At 37.6% G+C, this 18,647-nt stretch overlaps 1 protein-coding gene across 1 annotated transcript in view; it reads right to left on the minus strand.

The window, feature by feature from the left end:
* LOC149144721 (isoleucine--tRNA ligase, cytoplasmic-like) overlaps positions 1-18,647 on the minus strand; it is a 739,557-nt gene that overhangs the window by 25,970 nt on the left and 694,940 nt on the right. The window lies entirely within an intron of this gene.

Here is an 18,647-nt window from a genome sequence, read left to right on the forward strand (position 1 = left end):
TAAATTAATTGTCTTTCATTAAATGTCAACCAGGATTCGTGTACTTTTGAAATGTATGTTCACTATATATGTTAGGGTTCCTTCTATAAATTAAGTGATCTAAGAATGAAACTAATTCCAAATACGAATGAATGATTTTTATACAATTTGGAGAGAATCAATGCACATGTTCTTTCAATCTAGAGTTCTATCTAAGATGATATTTTGAAAATAAAATATCTTATCTATTTTGCAGAAATCCACACTTAATTATAACTGTAAAAAAGAAATGCTTGAAGACTGATCATAAAATAAAATGATTTAACTCTGCTACTACGGAATTGAAATTATTCTTCCTAGTTGCTGAAAATAAATCTTTAAGCTATTTTACAACTACTGGAAGTAAATAACAATGAAATATAAATTGCAAAAGATAAAGTTGATTCAAAAGAGAACGACAATGAAATCTAAAATGTGAAACTTTAACTCAAGCCTGGTTGCTAATGTGTGCATCAACCTCTAAAGTGTACTTTGTTTATCATATCAAAAGTTAAAAGTGAACATGGAAATGACTAAGAGCAATTGAAATTGAATGCTAAAACAATCTAAACAATGATATAAAAAATGCATAGCATACGTGAACTCTTTTTGGTATTTTTGGTTTATGAGTACCTTTTAAAAATGATTGAAACGAAGTTACTGTGAAGAAAATTAAAGCTACAAATAAAACCTAAAAAACTTAATGTAAAACTAAAACAAAACCTCACAACTCACAGTGGGCCTCCCAAAGTGCAGGGTAAATTTAACAATCAATGATTCTTCACGCATGCATTTAGAGAGTAATAGGAACTCGTATTAAGAGAAAAAAGTATCAATTTGTCCACAAAAGGCTTATAAACTTAATAAAAATAATCTCCACTACTACTGTGTTCTTTGTCTCCTTACTATTACTTATACAAATGATAAAAACAACTCGAAAGAGTTTTAAGCCGATAATTTGTAAGCAAATCTGACACCTATGAGATTGATATCTAAGAGTCCAATCTCTTTATGAATTTCTATTGAAAAATCAAGTCATAGGATATTTCATGTTTTAACAGCTAAGTGCCTCGCTCCCTTGACTATCTTCTTCCCCCGTTTAACTCTAACACGCAGTTTCCAAGTTTGACTCAACCTTTGACTTCAAGATCTCTGATTTCGCTTGGCTTGCCAAGCAATGTCAGTAGGTGGTTATCCATCTGGGAACCAAATGTCATATTTTGACAATCTTATTTCTTCTTTTCAGATGTTTCAACCTATCTAACAATGGATTCTGCTGCGGAAACGGATAGCAGTTGCAGAATATACAAAATTCGATAATTGCAAAATACTTTTGTCATAATTTCACTAATAATGGGAATTTAAATATGGATGATTAATACCTTGTAGGTATTGATCTTGACCTTAATATGTTGAGGCTTTTGTATAAAAATAACAAAATTGTGAAATGTGATGGGAAAAGGGATGGTAAAAAAGAGACATTGCTAGCCTTCAACATTCCCCCACACCAAAGGGTTTGTATGTCCTCATGCACCAAAATTTCAAAAACTGGTTCTTTCTTCCTTCTTTAGTGAATGATCGTTGAGGCCTGTGCAAGTACATCCAAGCTAGTATTCTCTTTCTTCTATTTAATGGAAAACATGGTCCTTGGTTTCTTCATCCAAATTTTACTTTGTAATCCTTTAACCCCGTTTTTAAGAAGCTTATTTTCAACTTTAATTTTCTTATTCTTTTTGCACCAATGACAAAGGTGTAGAAGTATGTTGTCATTATGAGTTCTGAGTATCTCATTTTGAACCTTAGCTACTTCCCTTTCCTGAATTACATGTTTATTCAGGATTTCCAATTCATAAATATATTGCTTCAGATTCTCTTCAATGTTGTATCCTTGTTTTGTTCTTGGTTTGGTTGCTGAGGTCTCACATATTTCAAACTAAGATGACTTTTATTTTTGTTGTGTATTTTTCTCTAGAGATTCTATGTAATCGTAGATGTCTTGTTGAATTGGATCGATTTCTGGGGCCAACCTTGTTGGAATGCCTACTGGACTACCTGTTGGAAAGACTGTATGAGGAGGTGTGTGAAATCCTTCATCTTCAAGATTTATCATTTCCGTTGATTGAGTGTTTGACAATTTTGAAATTATTTTACTCCTTAAAATTATTCCTGAGCTTCCAATGTTCTAATTTTCTACTCTTTTGTCCTATGTTTTCTTCTTTTGTTCAGGTACTGGCTAACTCGGGCTAGCTTTCTTCCTTCTAAGGTCTTTCTTATCACGTTTATGTTTATAATTTTCAAGTGTATTGACACAGTGGAGTATTTTCTTCAAATGGGTCCTCATTTCAGTCATATTTGGCTCTTGGATTTCTTCTTCGACTCTCTCCTTTTTAGGGTTAGGGTTTCTTCTACTTCGTTTAACCCTACGGTTTGGTTCTTTTTCTGGAGCTTCTATAAAATGATTTCTTACTAAGAAATCTTTCCAATTATCCCCTTTTGCTTGTAAATGTGCTTCTATCAAATTTTTAACAAGTCCATGATGGTACAAAGAGTTATCTATGGACCTAGATTCTCTTTGGATATTAAATGTCATTTTCTTTAAACTCTGAAGTAGAAAGTAAGGTAGATTGATTTCAAACCCATCAACAAAGTGAATCATAAGACTAGCATGATAGAAAAATATTATTCCAAATATCCCTTCACATGTTATAACATTTTGAATTATGAGCAAGAGATTTCACCATTTTCATTTTAATGTTGTCACTGGAATGCCTTTCTTGAAAATAGAAAAGCCCATACCTAGTTCCCTTAAGAAGTGAACCCACTCATTTTCTTTAATTCTTCTATTTTTTAACCAACTCTGTCCATTCCTTGGTAAAAATTTTGCTTCAGCTACAATTTATTTATTTATTATTTTTTTTTTTTTTTCTGAGTAAAGACTATTCTATTAAGTAAAAGAAAAGAGAAAAATATTTACAAAGAGGTGGCAATCTCTGAGGGGGCTAAAGCCAGCCCTCTGTCTGAAAAATTCCGGCCCTCGGCGCTTGACTGTTTGTTTACATAAATAAAACCGAGAGCCCAAGACTCAATATCCCTATACCTCACCACCAAAAAGCACAAACAAGAGGAAGATAGAGCATTACAATGACAAAAGGCTGACGAGGACATCAGCGGCAACACAAAACCGCGTAACAAAAACCACCATTTTATCGGACCGCCGTCGACCAACAAGCGGTTTCCATAAGGACAAGCCCGATAAAGCCTCCTGTTGACGCGTGGCTTTCGCCTGACGTCATCAAGTCTGACTTTTCGGGGCGTAAAGTTCCGCCAAAAAAGGCCTTCCGAAATCCTCCTCCGCCGTCCGATCTTCTCCATCAATCCTCGCCGTTGATTGATTCTGCCCGAGGTGGTAACTCTGCATCATCGCTGTTGGCCTTGCCCGGAGAACTGACCCACTCAATCATTACATTGTCTTCAACGTTCGTAATACTGCGCCCAGGAGGCATCACCGGATACAGAACAGTGCTGGAGAACTGCGCCGGTACACAGAAAATGACCTCCTCGTGTGAGGAAGTTTGCTGAAGACCTTCATCCTCTTCATGACCTTCATCTTGCTGCATCTCTGGAAGATTGGGGGTGACCTCTACCCTGCCTCCTTGAGTGTCCTTGGAATTCTGGGAGAGATTTCGATCAATTGAATGTTCGGCAGAGCCAGGAAGGTCATCTTCTTCCTCTGAGAAGATGACCGTGATAGTGGCAGAGATAGTAGGCTTGTGAAGCTTGCTCTTGAAAGTGTAGCGGGAGGTGTGGAGAGAACTGGAGTGGGATGGACCAGAGTGGTCGGAAGGTGGAGAAGCAGGTGAGGCTGAGACAAGCCGGGAGCTGCGTCGAGGAGCAGGACCTCCCCTTCCTCTAACCCTCCCCCGTGTGCCTGAATTTCTTCCCCTTCGGGAACCACCGCGAGGTCGAGCCATACTAGCAAGAAGAGGTAAGCAGATGAGGCCGACCTGTTGCAGGTTTCGGTGGAGCGCTGATGGCCTCCAAATGCTTGGCTCTGTACCTAACTCCTGTGAACCAATACGACCTGGGATATCTCTGCTAGAATGAGTCAGAGAGAGTGCCGGGCTCTGGGCAATTGATATAGATCTAGATTTTATCATCCTGAAGTACTTACCGCCCTTGCTATTTACCCAATTCCTCATTAATGGGACTTGATGCTCTGACAAAAGTCGCCTACTTGCTTTACGATGGCGTCCCACGTCGGCGTCGCTCGTACTGATCTCCTCCCTCAGCGTAGCTTGATAGCGTGCCGGTATTAATAAACCATAAATGCCCACCTTATGCCACTTGCGCCAGCCTATCACCTCGCCCGCTACCATCTGCTCATGTGGTGACATTAACTTCTCATGTTGACACCCGCATTCGGGTGTGGTTCTTGTCCTGACTGCATATCTCTTGTTAATATGGAATGGAAGGTAGAAAGTTGGTTCTCCGAGGCTATGTCTTGTAGTGATCCTGCAAAGAATTCTTTCCCACTGTCCACGCCAATATTGGCAAGAAAATCTGCAAGTTTGTTCCCTTCTCTTCGGATATGCTTGAATGAGATAGCTTGGTTGTTGTTGAGCCATTGTTGAAGACGCTCCAATCTAGTGGCCATTCTCCAGCTACTGCTGACCTTCTGTACCGAGGATCCCTGTTGAATTTTTAATGCCATATTGATAAGAATTTGGGAGTCCCCTTCAACTATCAGAGGGAAGAGCTTTTGCTCCTGTGCTAGAGTTAGTCCTCTCCATAGGCCTTCCAATTCCGCTACGTTATTGGTATTCCAACCTATTGAACCAAAGAATGATATGAGGGGCTTACCCTGGTAATCTCTGATGACTCCGCGATATCCTGTTTGACCAGGATTTCCTTTCGACGCTCCATCAAAATTAAGTTGAAACACATTGATTGGTGGCGGGGACCAGCTCGCGGAGTTCCCTTGATGATTAGGTGTATTTCCATTGGCAGAAGTTGGATCTTGTAATATTATCTGCCAATTGTCCCATATCGCTTGTTCCTGCGGATGCGATGGGATGTCCTCCTTAGACCAGCCTTTAATAAATAAGGTTTCTCTGATGTTATGGTGTATCCCATTCCATATCTGCTCCAATGTCATTGATTGATTTTTGAAAATCCTTCTGTTTCTCTCCTTCCAAATGTTCCACATCAGTAGTCCCAGTATGATTTGCCAAAGAGTGTTTAGAACCTTGCTTTGATATGGCTCTTGAGTCCAGTTGCGGAGGGTACCAGTGATATCCCCCATCACTCTTCCATCCCTCTGACATCGGAATATTACCTTTTCCCACAATTTCCTTCCGAGCTGACAGTTTTGCATGAGGTGTAAAGCTGATTCTTCTTCCTGATTACAGTTGAGACATATAGATGGCCCATAGAAATTTCTTTTCCTGAGGTTGTCCCATGTTAGAACTCTGTTGTGTGAAAGAAGCCACAGAAAGGTTGAAACCTTCGGCCAAATAGGAGGATTCCAAATTCTGTCCCATATTTTGTCTTTGACTACTCTGTCTTTAATGATGATTTTGTAAGCTTCCTTGGTTGTGAAGATCCCCTTTTCCTCATATCCCCATCTAAGAGTATCCATACCTGCTAGCTTTAGAATTTTTCGTTTTTGAAGCTCTGAGGATAGAGAAAGTTGAATCTGCTCCGAGCTATAAGGTAAGATATGACAAGCTTCTTTCCATTCTCTATATTCTTGGGTGGTTTGTGATTTCCAAAAGTAGCTTACCTTGTCAAGCTGGTTGATTTCTCGTTCTTCAATTCCCTGTATGCTGTCTTTGAGATTTGGAAGCTGCTGCCATGAGTCTTCCCAAAACTGTGCTGAAAGGCCATCTTTCACTTCCCAGAAGCTGTGTTTTTGAATTAAGTCTCGATGTTGGATTGCTGAATTCCAGATGATCGAGCCTTTACTAACTTCCGACATTCTAATTCTCTCCTCTAAGGGCAAGTTTCTAGCATATTTCGTTGTCCATAAGACTACCCAGGGGGTATTTGAGTTTGAGAGCCACCTCCACCAGATTTTTGCCCCCATAGTTTTGTTGCTTTGTTCAGGATCTCTTAGCCCAATCCCTCCTGCTTTTTTAGGTAAGCAAGCCTTCTCCCACTTGACTAACGCCCACTTTCTATTTGGCCCCGAGCTTCCCCATAGGAAGTTACGCTGCAGCTGCTTGATGGCTTTGAGAACCCATTTCGGTGCTGCCAGGATAGAGAAAAGGTAGAGAGGCATAGATTGCAGAACCGCTTTAATTAGCACTGTCCTACTGGCTAGATTTAAAGCTCTGTGTGTCCAGAGGAATAGTCTGGCCTCCAATTTTTCTAAAAGGCTGGTCCAAGAAGAATGCTTGAGAGCTGAACCAATTAGAGGAGCTCCTAAGTATTTAGAAGGAAGGGACGCTATGGTGAAACCGAGAATGCGTGCTATAGCTCGTTGGGTAGAGGGAGGAGTGTTAAAAAAGAAAATCTGAGATTTGACATTATTAATGAGGGCTCCTAAGGCGTTCGAAAAATTATCAAGAATGGCTTTAAAAGAGTGCGCTTCTTGCACAGAGGGGTGACTGAATAGCATATTATCGTCAACAAATTGTTGGTGCGAGACAGCGGGGGCTTGGTGGAGGGCTAGACCTTTTAGATTGCGGGAGAGAATGGCCGATTTTATGCTGCGTCCTAGGCCTTCTGCTAAGATGACAAACAAAAAGGGCGATAAAGGGTCCCCTTGTCTAATGCCCCTAGAGGGACGAAAGGTGGGGGACGGAAGGCCATTGATGAGAATGGAAAAGAATGAGGAAGATAGAAGATTGCTGATCCATCTGATCCAGGGGGGGGCGAAGCCAAAAGCTTTGAGGATTTTTTGCAAATAATCCCAGCAGATGCTGTCAAAAGCTTTAGATAAGTCAATTTTTAGAAGCATACCTGGTTGTTTTGATTGCTTGAGGGAATGTATTATTTCATGGGTTAAAATAATCCCATCCGTGATCTGTCTTCCTTCTACGTAACCAGATTGTTCTGGAGATATAATGAGCGGAAGCATGGGCTTCAGTCTCAATGCTATGACCTTGGAGACAATCTTGTATATGATGTTTCATAAAGCGATAGGTCTGTACTTATATGGAGTATTGGATTCCTCTGCTTTAGGAATTAAGGCGATGAAAGTTGCGTTCAGGGCTGGATACATCCATCTGAGCGTACGCGATTCTTCCACCACCTACCAGACTTCCCATTTGATTAGTTCCCAGAAGTGCTGAAAAAAATTAGAAGTAAACCCATCTGGTCCTGGCGCTTTCCCTGCTTTGAGTTGATTCACCGCTGTTTCGACCTCTTGAAGACTAACAGGTTTGAGAAGGAGAGTGTTGTGATCTTCAGTGATTAATCTTGGTATCTGCCCGATGATGGTGTCAATGGCATCTGTTCTATCTATATTGGGTTCTTGATTCATCTTCTTGAAATAGTTGATAAACTCCTGTTCTATTCCTTCATGGGTTTCAATTTTGGTTCCCTGTTCATTGTAGACATAGGAGATTTGGTTGACCATTCTTCTTTGGACGGTGGTTTTGTGAAAGAATTTCGTATTCTTTTCACCTTCCTTCAACCATCTGACTCTCGATTTCTGCTTCCAGAGAGTTTCCTCCTGGAGGTCTCGTTCGAGGATTTTATTCTCTATAACCTGCTCCTTCTGGACTAATTCTTCAGAACGTCCTTCAGAGATCATTTTTTGCTGAATATCTTTCATTTCTTGGGTGAGGAGTTCCTTTGATTTGAATATGTTGCCAAAAATGGATTTGTTCCAGCGCTTTATTTGCTCTTTGAGGTGCTTCAACTTCCTGTGGAATATAGACATTTTTGTCCCATCCGTTGGATTGAAATTTTGCCAAGTTGATCTGATAAATTCATGGAATTCCGGATGTGTCAACCAGAAAGCCTCAAACCGAAATGGCCGTCGTGTGCTACTACCCGGTCGGTTCCAGTGTAGGGCTATGGGCCAATGGTCCGAACCTGAGTAAGGGAGGATGGAGGCTGTAAATTCTCCCCCTATATGCACTGCATTGTCGGAAATCAGAAATCGATCTAGGCGCGAGGCTACTTGCATAGGTGCTGCTCTTTTGTTATTCCAAGTGTGGAGGCCGTTGTTTGTAGGAATATCTATTAACCAGTTATTTTGAATGAAATCTTTTAATATTGAGCCGTCCCTGTTTGTTCTGCATCTCCCTCCCTTCTTTTCCTCTATAGAAGCGATCATGTTAAAATCTCCGCCTGAGACCCATAGCGGATAAGTCCTTTCTGCATTAAGCTGCATTAAGGCTTCCAGGATTTCTATCTTGTGCTGGCTTTCTTGAGGGAAGTACACATTTGTTATGTGGCCATGGATATTAGTCCCCAAAATATGAAAAATAGCCTGTATGAAGTTTTTTTTAGCATGTATGTTACTTAATTGGATCATTCTTGCATCCCAGAGCACTGCAAGTCCTCCTGAGGCTCCCTGAGCATCTACAGCTGTGACTAGCCCCCCCGGCCAGGCTTTTGCTGCAACTTTTTCCAAGACTGCCAAGTTACATTTTGTCTCCTACAAAAAAAGGATTGCTGGTTTTTCTTCCATAAGCATATTTTTTAAAAGTCTTCCTTTCTTTGGGCCATTGAGCCCTCTTATATTCCAAGAAATCATCTTCATTGGGAAGGTTTGGGGTTGTTTTTGTAGTACTTTGTTAGCTTGGCATATCTGCCTGATTCAACCAAGACTTCACCGATCCTGATGGTTCTTTCTAAAGCCGTTTTTCTTCCTCGCTTTTTGTTGTCTTTGGTGATGAATTTCCCATCCCATTGACTGCCGATTTGAACCCCTAAGGAGTATTTCTTTTGGGCTTTGTTAAGAACTTCCACTAGGTTATCCACCTGTCTATCAGGTATTTTGTCGAAATTCCCTGTTTTGCATGCTTGTTCTAGACCCAGAATATCGAGCTCGCCAATATCTATTGATTCCGTGTCCTCATCCATGATCTGAGGTTCTTGATGACTTCCTTCTCCCTCCTTCTCTTTTCCTGTAACTGGGTCCGTATTATCTATCTCCATTTCCGGGAGGTTCCAGGTTTTTGACGCGGTCTTGGTAGTATTGCCATCTTGTTCCGCCTTCTTTTCCCCCGTTTGAGATTGGGTTCCTTCAGTTTTGTCCTGGGTAGATATTTTTCCTTTGGAGGTCAAGAGATCCGGATCCTGCACCTCTTCATTTGCCAAGACTTCAAAGCTGTTGCTTGTGGAGGGCTTTGATGGGTCCTTTTGAGCTGCCTTTGTCTGGACTGCAGGTTTTTTATGTCCTCTTCTTCGATTTGTCACCTTTGTAAAACCGTCCAATGGCTGGTTTTCCTGGTCAACTTGCGCTGGAGGATTGCTGTTTAACGGGCAATCTCTATAAAGGTGGCCTAGATCATGACATTTTCTACACCTAAAGGGTACATGCTCATAATCAATTAACTGGATCCATTCCGTATCTTCATGATCGAGACTTACCGTATCAGGCAGGGGTTGCTTCAGATCCATGTAGACGCAGATCCGTGCGTAAGAGGTGTATCTCTGCGTTTTTGTGTCTTCCGCTACCTTCACAAAATCTCCCAATACCTTGCCAATAGCTTTGAGCGAGTCTTCTTCCCAGTACTCCCATGGCAATCCATACAGCCTGATCCATACCGGTGCCCAGCTTAGATCTTCCTTATCTGGATTGAATCGTGCGACCCATTCTCTGAGAAATAGCCCAACAGAGTTGAAGAAGTACGACCCTCCCTCAAATACTCTGTTTCTGTCTTCCAAGCAGTTAAAGACTGCGGTAAAGAACCCCTTCGGCCCAAGATGCAAGGATATGTGTCCTTTTGGGTGCCATTTAACAGTGATCCAGGCTCTCAAGGCTTTCTCATTTGGCCAAAAACCTATAAATTTACCTATGAGGGCATGATCTCTCATATATTGAATTCTGGCGTTGATTCAATGACTGGGTAGCTCCACTTTTGGCCTTATCGTGGCTACTGGCTTACATGTAGATGAGCTTACTTTTGGCTTGTCCGGCTGTGCCTGTTCTGTCTGCTTCTGCTGACTATTGTCGTTATTCCTTTCAGTACGCCCCTGTTCCTTTTCTGGACCTTCACTATGCCCTGGCTGCATGTCGTTTACTGGAGGAGGCATCCCTCCTTCCCCCTGGCGGGGGTTCATCATTGCCGTCTGCCCAAAGGCTGCAGCCTGTGAGCTGCTGTGCTGCCGCTATCAGATCTGGTGGCTTTCGTCCAAATGTCCTGCCGTTGCAGGTCTTCGCAGAAACCCTAGCGTCGAATCGCCGCACCAGAACTAGTTAGGAACTAGTTGTTCTCGAAAGCGTAATCATTTTTAATGTCCATTGTTGATATGTATTACAGAATTGCTTCAGCTACAATTGACTCTATAAGGATGAGTTTAATATATCCTATTTCGGCTTCCACTCCATCAAATGCTCGGACAAAGGATTTAGTAATCTTTGTTTCATGTCCATCGAATTTTTCGAAGTACTGGACCCAACACACATGCTATAGTTGCTCCTTAACCCTTGGATAAGCCTGGAGGAATTTCACACCATTTGGTTCATAGCGTACAAGTGTACCCATAGTGTGTAGAAATTTTAGGTCTAAAATGATCTTTTCGACTGAGAAATGGAAGAGAATGAGGAGAATGAAATGATTTGGAACGAGTACAATGAATATAGAGCGGGTTTGAAATGATGAAAGGGTAAGATACTGATGGAGGAATTCATGTTGCGTCCAACTTGTACTTGAACAACTTCCCATATCTGATTTCAAAGGACTGGTGTTATGTGTGTGATCTTATTAATAAGATCTTTATGTGACAAGAAATGAAATGATGAGGGGTTATGGTCATAATAGTTAACACGTCTATAAGGTCCTCAATCTTTTGATATTTCATCCATGATTTAAAATCTAAGTTCTTAAATGAAAATATAACTCAACTAATCTTGCATACCTTAATGTTTCTTTTGATATCCTTCTTGATGTTGAATTTGATTTTGATTGCAGAACTATGAATTGGCTGCAAAATGATAAGAATTTTACCTCTGCTCTTTATTCACAGACTTCCATTATTGATTAGAAGAAGGCTTCCTTATTTTTTTTGCTGCTGATGATGATGACCCATAAAAATACTGATCATGAATTTAGTTTTGGCCCCTGAAAGGAAAGAGAAGGAAAAAATAAATAGGGACTAGAAAGAGGGGTTTTGAAAATCTAAACTGCTAAGAAATCTTGGTTTTCAGTTAAGATTTTCTACATAAATATGCCAACATAGTTGTTTTTCATATTTATACTTTATTGTCCACAGGGTCTTGGATTGATGGTGGTCGGGTTCTATGTTAAGGCGCTCCTTGATGTGAAGTCAGCGGTTCAATTCCCCAGCCCGATCGGGGTGATATATTGGACATGATGAAGATGTAGTTCTACCAAGCTTACAAAAAAAAAATATATTTATACTACTTTTATTATTATTATTATATATATATATTAAAAAATTACAATGAAGTTGGAGGGAGAGGAGAAGAATCCTCTTCCTTAACCAACTTGAATTTAGAATTCTCTTGCAAATATTTGACAAATTTTTCCCTTGTTAGTGGTTTATGATACAATCTTAATCTATGACCATTAACAAGGAAAGTAATTTGTTCATCATCAATAGTTTTGATTTTCACTGCTCCATTATAAAAAAAGTGTCAATCTCATAAGGACTGAGCCAATGAGTTTGAAATTTTCCTGGAAAATATTTAAACTTGGAATCAAAGAGAAGAACCCAATCACCTTGCTTGAAATTTTTAACTTTGATAAGCTTGTCACGCCACTTAAATCTTTGTTGCTGAACTATGTTGGTTCTTTGGATATCATCTTGTTAGATCTCATCTAGCTCATTTAATTGAGCTAACCTTTGTTTCTGAGCTTCTGAGAGATCAAGACCCAATCAAATTATTATTCTCAAGGTGTCTACTTGGAATTCAATTGGAAGAAACACTTTCTTCCCATAGACAAGCTCATAAGGAGTATGCCCAGTTGTGTTTCTCCATGTGGTTTGATATGCCCATAATGCTTCTGGAAGCTTTTATGCCCAATACTTTCTATGAAAATAGACAATTTTGGTAAGAATTGTTTCAAGAACTTTGTTTGTATATTCCACTTGCCCATAGGCTTGTGGATGATATGGAGTAGACTTCCGATATTTTATTTTTTATTTCTCCATGATCTTTTGCACCAACTTTGATGTGAATTGAGTACCTTGATCTGTTACAATTTCTCTTGGAACACCAAAACGAGTGAAGATATCCTCAAAAAGAAATGTAACTACAACATTTTCAGTTGCAAATAAAAGAGGTTTATCTTCTACCCATTTTGTAACATAATCCGTGCAAACAAGTATATACCTTTTCTGTTTAGATGGAGGATTTATTGGTCCAACAAAATCTAGAGTCCATTTTTCAAAGGGTTCTACAAGTACCCGTGGTTGTAGAGGCATCTCATCTGATGGAATGATTTTTCCCATTCTTTGACGACTATCACACGCTTTAACATATTCTTTGCCATCCTTAAAAATGGATGGCCAATAATATCCCAAAAGAAGGATTTTGTAAGCAATTATTTTATCGGAAAAATGTCCTCCACATGGTTCATCATGACAAACTTTTAAGATTTTAGGTACTTTAGATTCTTGAACACATCTTCGCATAATCAAATCAGGTCCAATTTTCTACAATTCTCCTTCTATCCAGGAATAAGGTGCACTGGTTTTGATCACTTTTTGTTTTTCTCTCGCTGATTTTTGTGGAGGTAACTTTCTTGTAGCCAAATAATTAGCAATATCTGCAAACCAAGGTGTCTTAGTAGATATTGAAAAAATATATTCATCAGGAAAGTTATCTTTTACAAGAACATCCTCATTATTATTCTTCAATGTAGAAAGAAAATCAACAACTATATTTTCTTTTCCTAGTCTATCAAGAATAGTAATGTTGAATTCTTGTAGTAATAACAACCATATCGTAATTATACCATTAGAAATTGGTTTATTCATTAGATATATAATGGAAGAATGATATGTATGAATAAAAGTTTCATAACCAGTAATATAATGATGAAATTTATTAATGGCATGAACAACAACTAAAAACTCCTTTTCTGTTACAGTATAATTTAACTCTGCAGGAGTAAAATTTTTACTTGTATAGTAAATGGCATAAGGAGTTAAATGTTTTTGTCCAAAGACAACCCCTAGAGCTATATCTGAAGCATAGTATAGATATGGAAAGGAAGAGCCCAATTAGGTCCTCTTAAAATTGGTGCTTCAATAATCTTTTGTTTCAATGTCGCAAATGCTTTCTAATAGTCAGACTTCCAAGAAAATTCTCAATATTTTGTATGGAGTTTGAAAAGTGGAGAGGCTATTTTCGTGAACTTTTCTATGGATCTCCTATAATATCCACTAAATCATAGAAAACTTTATTATAACCTATAATAAAGGAATTTTAATGAAAATATTCTTAAGTTCATCTAGCATATCATAATCCAGTAAAACAATTTTCCTTTCTATTCCTTTATTAATTTTAAGCCTTTCAGGAAAAGCTAGATCTTGTAAAGAAACAGAAGCTTGTTCTACTAGAGGAATTGTAGGAGCTTTCTTTATTTGTTAATCCTTTGATAATATAAGAACATATTCCTTTAGGGGAATATTTTCTTGATCACGATTTACATCTTTCTCAGAAACTTTATTCCCTTTAGATTTTTGGATGACAGTCGTTGGTGACTTCTTTGGTAAAACCCTACTAGATCTAAGTTGAACACCATTTAGACCTAATGGGGTAATCATACAAGCTTGAACATTTTGTCCTTCGACTTTATAAATAGATTGTCGATTTTTATTGTTTGGATTCAGAAGTGGTTGGGCAGGTAGTTGATTGGGTTTTTGAGGAAATGGTAATGAAAGTTGTTGGTTTTGATTTTGAAATTGAGGAAGTTGAGTTCGTTAATGAGGATAATATTGTGGAGGAAAAGAAGGATATGGCTACTGGAACTGAGGATATTGAGGATATTTTCCATAGGGATTTTTCCAAACTTGAGCCCAAGATGGATTTTGAGATTGTGGGGGCCAAGGTTGCCATGGCATGGGTGTAATCCAATTGTTCTGTGGTTGTGCATATGATTGAGTATTGAAACCTTGAGTCATATTTGTTTATTGATATTTCCATGGTATTTTAGCAATAAAACAAAGAGATTCAACTTGGGTTACCCCAACTTCATCTTGAAAAATAAATTTAAGGCTAGGTATTGAAGGACATTCCTTTGTATTATGATTTTCAACACATATGACATAAATTTCTATACTATCAAGGGGACATTCTCTTTGGGCATGTTTCTTTCTACACTTGGGACAGAAAATAGATAATGCAACATTCTCAACTTTTTGCTTGTTTTGTATCTTAAGGGTATCTAGTTGTTCACTAAGACTCCCTAAGATATTTGTTTTGAAATTATCAAGAAAATTGCCTATTTCAGCTCTACTTACCATTCTAGTTGTAGATTTATTAGTTCTGGACATAACATGATCTCTTGGATTTTTTCCTGTCCTAGCCTTACCCCTAGAGATATGTTTACATAAATCACAGATTTCTCCAAATGAAAGTTGTGACACATATCCCTTGCCCATTAAATTCAGAAGATCAATCCATTCATCTTTAATGGCTTTTAACAAAAAAGCTTTTAGTGTTTCATTATCCAAATTATACATTTTAACTCTTTTGATGTTATAAGAAAATATTTCAACTAAATCTTCAAGGCTTTCATCATCTTTTTGCATCATATTAAAGACTTCATCTTTGAGGTTAAGGGGCATACAATAATCCTTGTATTTTTCTAAGAACACATTTTTAATGTCATCCCATGTTTTAATTGCATGTGTTCCTAATCCCATAAACCATTTAAGTGATCCATCTTTAAGAGTTACCAGAAACAATTTCAACTTTTGAGGATCAAGTAAATAATCATAAGTTCTACATAGAACTTCAAACTCACGGGGGCTTCATTAGGGAAGCAATAAATACCATGTGGGTTCATATTGGGGGATATATAGGGGGTAAAGGGCTTTTGTATTGGCAGGTATAAAAATGGTGCTGAAATTTAATGAAAAAATATAAAGGGGTATTAAAAATGTTAGTAAAAAAATAGACACCTGCAATATCTATTATCTAGTGGAAAGTGGAGTTTTTTAAATTGGGAACATGTATTGAGTTTGTATTGGTAGGGGGTTAAATAATGTGATTTTTAGGGGTATTTTCCAATATGTAGTCAAATTAAGGGTATTGTTTAATATTCCACGAACACACGTGATAGGTCAGAGGTTCATTGAGTGAAGCCCCTATATTCAAACTCAAAAAGAAATGTTTCGGGATCCTCATGTCTTAAACCATGGAAATTAGAGAGAATGGAGGGTGACATGTTCTTCATCGTAGCAGTGGTATCTTCATCAAAGATGGGAAATCCATAAGAATTTGGTTCTCCCCTACCACCTCTACCACCACCTCGACCTCCACCCCCTCCTCTATTCCCTCCTCTACCTCTTCAGGCTTCAACCCTAAATTCACCACCATATACATTATGCACTTCTCCTTCTCCTTCCCTTGCCATTGTAGATTCTTCAGAGCTAATATAAGGTTCTATGATAGCATTATTAATCTCTTCTTCTGGTTCCTCTACTAATGGTATGTTAAAATAAGGTTCGTCTTGTTTTTCACTAGGCACCTCCAATTCTTGTCCTAGAAGTGGTTCTCATGTTGAAAATAGGAAAATTACTGCTTCTTTTGGGGATGTGGGTTCGTCAACTACAATTTTTGTAGAAGAAGTTGGTGAATCTCTAGATTGGATTTATGATCTATGCACCTCAGGAATTATATGTCTACCCGTCAATGATGAGATGTGAGTGTGATTGGATGGTGTGGCACTGCGAGGTGTAGTTGGAGTGAGTGGTGATTTTGGAATTTAACTTCTACCTCTACTTATGAATCTACCCCTAGAATCCCTTTCTCTATGCATAAATGTTTTTTATCATTTTCCATTTTGTAAAATTAAAACTTCCTAAAATGAAATGCAAGAATGAAATCTTATATACACTTCGTTGGAGACAACGTGAGAATGTATGGTAAATTAGTTGTCTTTAATTTACTTCATTAAATGTCAACCAGGATTTGTGTACTTGTGAAATGTATGTGCACTATATATGCTAGGGTTCCTTCTATAAATTAAGTGATCTAAGAATGAAACTAATTGCAAAGATGAATGAATGTTTTTTATACAATTTGGAGAGAATAAACACACATGTTCTTTCAATCTAGAGTCCTATATAAGTTGAGATTTTGAAAATAAAAGATCTTATCTATTTTTGATAAATCCACACTTAATTCTAACTGTGAAAAATAAATGCTTGAAAACTGATCATAAAATAAAATGATTTAACTCTGTTGCTAAGGAATTGAACTCATTCTGTGCTAGTTGCTGAAAATAAATCTTTAAGCTATTTTACAAATACTCGAAGTAAATAATAATGAAATATAAATTGCAAAAGATAAAGTTTCTTCAAAAGAGAATGAAAATGAAATCTAAAATGTGAAACTTTAACTAAAGACTGGTTACAAATGTGCACATCAACCTCTAAAGTGTACTCTGTTTATCATATCAAAAGTTAAAAGTGAACGAGGAAATAACTAAGAGCAATTGCAATTGAATGCTAAAATAATCTAAACAATGATATAAAAAATGCATAGCATAAGTGAACTCTTTTTGGTATTTTTTGGTTTATGAGTACCTTTTAAAAATGACTAAAACGAAATTACTGTGATGAAAATCAAAGCTAAAAATAAAATCTAAAAATGTTAATGTAAAAATAAAACAAAACCTCACAACTCACAGGGGGCCCTCTCGGAGTGCTGGCTACAATCAATGATTCTTCATGCATGCATTTAGAGAGTAACAAGAACTTGTATTAAGAGAACATAGTATCAATTTGTCCACAAAAGTATTATAAACTTAATAACAATAATCACCACTACTACTGTGTTCTTTGTCTTCTTACTATTATTTATACAAGTGATAAAAACAACTTGTAAGAGTTTTAAGATGATAATCTGTAAGAAAATTTGACACATATGAGATCGATATCTAAGATTCCAATCTCTTTATGACTTTCTATTGAAAAAGAAAGTCATAGGAGATTTCGTGTTTTAACAGCTAAGTGCCTCGCTCGCTTGATTATCTTCTTCCTATGCTTAATTGCAACATGCAGTTTCCAAGTTTGACTCAGCCTTTGACTTCAATATCTCTGATTTCGCTTAGCTTACCAAGCAATGTCAGTAGGTGGTTATCCATCTGGGAGCCAAATTTCATATTTTGATAGTATTATTTCTTCTTTAGGAATGTTGCAACCTATATAACAATGGGTTCTTCTATGGAAATGGGTATCAATTGCAGAATATACAAAATTCGATAATTGCAAGATACTTTTGTCATAATTTCACTAAAAACAAATAATCTAAATATGGATGATTAATACCTTGTAGGTATTGATCTTGATCTTAATATGTGATGGAAAAAGGATGGTCAAAAAGAGACATTTCTAGACTTAATAATAGTCTGACTTTCGGATATAAGAGATTTGCTAATGCATGACAATATTATAGACAAGTTGGTGACTTGAATGAAGATGATTGAAGTGGATTCCCATTCATAGGGAGAATCTCTCCATAAAATCCTTACTCCTATTATCATTTGCATTATATGTATATTCTTTATTGTTGAAATAAGATTTATGGACATGAATAGACAAAAATATGATATTGTTGGTATGCTGCAAAGTTCTGATATGAGAAGAGAGAGTTTTCCCATACTCTAAGCTTCATTCACACAGAAGAAATATTACAAGTGTGACTGTAGCCTCTCAACCACACAAAAGTAAGGTCAAGGGTGCAACTATAGCCTCTCAACCGCACAAAAGTAAGGTCAAGGGTGCGACTTTAGCCTCTCAAATGCATAGAAGAAGGCCTATGGGTGCAGTTATGTCTATAGGACACAAATATGAAGCTTTGTGCATGAAATCAAATTTTAGACCTAAAGGATGATAGCCCTACAGACATGAAGCTGAAAATAGAAAGTTCTATGAGTAGGGATGTTTGAAGTTTTACTATAATATGAATATGTTAACTGAACTTGTGTTTGCAGGTGATCGGGATATGCATATTAATATGTCATTAAGATTTAACCATTGTGGCTTGTGTATGATAGTATTTGATAACAATTGTAAGGGTTTGACTAGATTTGGTTGATTAATATAGATGAGTAGTGTTTGAAGTTTTGACATGATGCTTGATAGTGATTTAGAACTCTGACTTGATGATTGAGATATGTTTTGGGCTATAGATTTCACAGTGATAGAAAATTTGGATTTTGACTTGATGACTAATGATTTGATTTGACGATTGATTATTTTCCTTAATAAAAATGTTTTATATTAGTATTTTGTGTTTCCATCATTAT

This window comes from Pinus tabuliformis, chromosome X (genome assembly GCF_031772625.1).
Source record: "Pinus tabuliformis cultivar Carrire ecotype Pingquan chromosome X, CPIR1, whole genome shotgun sequence".
In the NCBI taxonomy this organism is placed as follows: domain Eukaryota; kingdom Viridiplantae; phylum Streptophyta; class Pinopsida; order Pinales; family Pinaceae; genus Pinus; species Pinus tabuliformis.